Here is a 3,488-nt window from a genome sequence, read left to right on the forward strand (position 1 = left end):
AAAATTTTACAAAAAATAATTAATATTCGTGATTTAAATAATATAAGTAATTTCATGAAAATAATATTTTAAGGTTATACATTTTAGTAGTTATTCATGAAAATAATATTCCTTTTTTAGTAACTATTTCTTCTTCCATCCAAATTTCATCTCCAGAAAATTTTTGAGCATCTATTACTTTATCATTTTGTGACAACCTACTAAAATAAATCTTCCATCTAAATGTCAACTATTTTCTGACTAAACCCACTAAAATAGTCATTTCCAAAAAATGTAAATACAAAATCTTACAATAAAACTATAAATTAAAAAGGCTACAAAATCTTATATTTTTATATTGCATTGTTTTAAAGTGTAAACTTAGAAAAAAACACGTCCAACTCTTTATATCATGAAACAATCCATTCTACTAGCTAATCTCACATATTCTAATTAACATAACCAAATGCCTCTGGATAAATTCAAAATCTCTACGTAAATAGTGCTTATGTTGATTATTAGGTTTAATTTAGGGTGAGAAGCAATTAATATCAAATATTATAAATTAAAATAAATAAAATTAATTAAATATAATTATAAATTAATTAAATTATTTACTTTTTCACTGATTCCATATACTTTTCCTCAACATAATCACCTTCCCTTAATTTCAAAAGTTGCATGTGCTTCACGCTGACAACTACGGTTATAAGTACAGGTTCCATTTGATGCTTCATAGAATTTGTCTCCTTCAAAGAACACTTGTCTAGCCAACATTCTTCCAACACAAATCTATATATGTAGATGTCTCCTCTCCATCTATACTAAAGATTTAGACATTGTTCATAATAATCTTTAAAAGATTGTGCCAATTTGATAACTGAATAATTCAACGTTTCAATTTAGTTTTTTAAAAAAATCAATACGAGTCAAATTAGTATTTTTGTTAACTTATCTATTACTATTAATTTATAATGTGTGATATTTAAGGTTAATTTTTTTTGTTATGGCATTGAGAGGAGAGAATGATAGAGACATAGTTTGAGAAGTGAGTTTCACAAAAATATTGAGTAGAAGTAAATTAGACTGTCCCATTTGCATGTTTTAAACCTTTTTAAATTCATAGAATTGAAATTGGAAGGTTTAATTTTAATACCTTAACTTAAACGATTTTTATATTTGAGATTAACACTTCAACAATCCATAATATAAAAAAATATCACTATAAATTTAATATCAAAAATAAAATAAAAATTTAACGATCACATGTTAATTTTTGGGAAAATAGTTTAATTAAGTTACTTTTGAAAAAATAAATGAATATTAAAAGTAATTTATAAATAAGTTATTTTTTTATATTTTTAATTTTAAAAGTACTTATTTTATAAAAATTTGATAAAAAATAATAATATTATGAGAGAAGTTATTTTTTTAAACTTCTCTATAAACTCTTAAATAGTTTCTTAGAAAGCTGCAATTTAATTTTAAAAATTGCACCAAATATTAATACTACTACTTTTATAAGTCAAAAGTTTAAAAAAAAAATTACTTTTAAAATTTTTCAAATAGACTCTAAAACTAGAATCATATACAAATTAAAAAGTGAATTATAGTAAGTCACTACCATTTACGTTTTATGAAATAAACAAGGAAGAGTCATTGCAATTTAATTGAAACGGAAGAAAAACACATCATTAAAACTACTCATCATAGAGGATAAACACACGCACACACGTCAATGGCAGCTAGAAGTACCTCCTCCTCCATTACACCCCATTTCTTCACTATTAGCAGGAAACTAGCCAGCAAATAAGTTTGGTTCAAGACAAAAATAGTTTGTTAACGAACCAATGAAAAATCGACAAATTAATTGAACCGTCTTATATTTTAACGGTTAACGAATAACATAGGATGAATATTATCTATCAATTTAATCATTCAATCACAATAAAATATGATGAATATTATCCATATCAAGTTTTATCAATAAATATGTAATTGAAAAATGTTTATGTATAGAGTAAAGACCCAATTTAACTTTATTCTATTTTTGTAAAAGACATAAAATGAAATATTTTGGCTCTAACATTAGTATGTTGATACAATATGAATTGTCGTTAAAAAAATCATGAAATAGTAACGATCAAACTCTTCCAAAGAGGAGAATGAATGATTTCATGTATGATCGTCATTTCAACCATGCATGCTGCATTTCAATGCTGTTGACAGAGTATTATTGGATGCTCCTTGCAGTGGAACTGGGGATTTATTTAAGTGATTTCTTCGTGTGCTTGTCTTTTTTCCTCTACAAACTAGAAATGTGCGCATCTGCAGACCTTCACCTTCTTTGTCTTCCTCTTTTTCAGAGGGAAAGGGATGGAAAGAAGGTTTTGATGAATTAACTACTCTGTTAGTTCTTCTAGTTTCACCAAATTTTCAATTAGGTCCCTATAATATCTATCGTTTACGCTTTAAAAATCTCTCATACTCAGTAGAGATCTAAGCAATTCTGTTATTTCCAAAATGTGAAGCTTATTTTCTAGAATTTTCAATGATGGATTATTCATTGTTTTATCAGTGTGACTGAGACAGCAATTGCTGAGAGATTGTTTGTATCAGGTGCTCTTGATGCGTTAAAGCTTTGCTTCAGTTATAGTTGTCAACTCTTTGAATTTCAAATAATAAAATAACTCCAAATAAGCATCCAAAACTCTTTATTAAGATGATGTTCCAAAGTACTAAAGGGATATTTACATGCACTCAAAAGCTTATTACATAATAATCGAAAGTCTCAACTTGACTACTTGAGTGCAATGAAGGCAAGGGCTTCCCATCAACCTCTTCTCTAATAACCCTTTTGTATGTAAGCATTCAGACAGGAATGTGTCTGATTCTGTTGTCTGGAGAAGAGAAGTGAAAGATGAACCTTATCTCAATTGTTCATTTTTATTTAGAAAAAATTAAGTAGCATTAATTATTATTTTCCAATAATAACTCAATTAAATGATGGAGTAAGTGACAAGAGAGTGTAAGTATGAGACAAGAATTAATGAGGACAATCTTGTACAATCAGTTAAATGAATCTAAATCTATAATTGTTTCAACCCTATGTGTAACTAGAATTGGACAAATATTTTGTATTAGAAGGGTAGATGACCAAAATCTTTTGCCAAATATTAAGTCCTAGAATAATTCATGCATGATTGTTGACTATTCTGGATAAATTAATATCTGCACTATGGTTATTTCACAAATTCTAGTTTTGCATTTTTTAACCAAGTTATAACCTTTTATATTCATTAACTTTTCTCATGAAGGATCATAGAGTGATGAGCATGAGCTTGTTCTGCAGCCACCAAACAACAATTATAGTTGTCGTTACATGTTTTAAACGAAAACAAATAAAGAAGCCTTTCATGGTTTGCACAAACTCTTGCATCCCAATCAATCTAATGCATGCATATTCCAATTGGGTAGGGGACCACTAATTAGATGATCCATAAAGTTTT

At 27.4% G+C, this 3,488-nt stretch overlaps 1 pseudogene; it reads right to left on the minus strand.

The window, feature by feature from the left end:
- LOC107606988 overlaps positions 1-704 on the minus strand; it is a 34,121-nt pseudogene extending 33,417 nt beyond the window's left edge.

Source organism: Arachis ipaensis, chromosome B07 (assembly GCF_000816755.2).
Source record: "Arachis ipaensis cultivar K30076 chromosome B07, Araip1.1, whole genome shotgun sequence".
Classification (NCBI taxonomy): domain Eukaryota; kingdom Viridiplantae; phylum Streptophyta; class Magnoliopsida; order Fabales; family Fabaceae; genus Arachis; species Arachis ipaensis.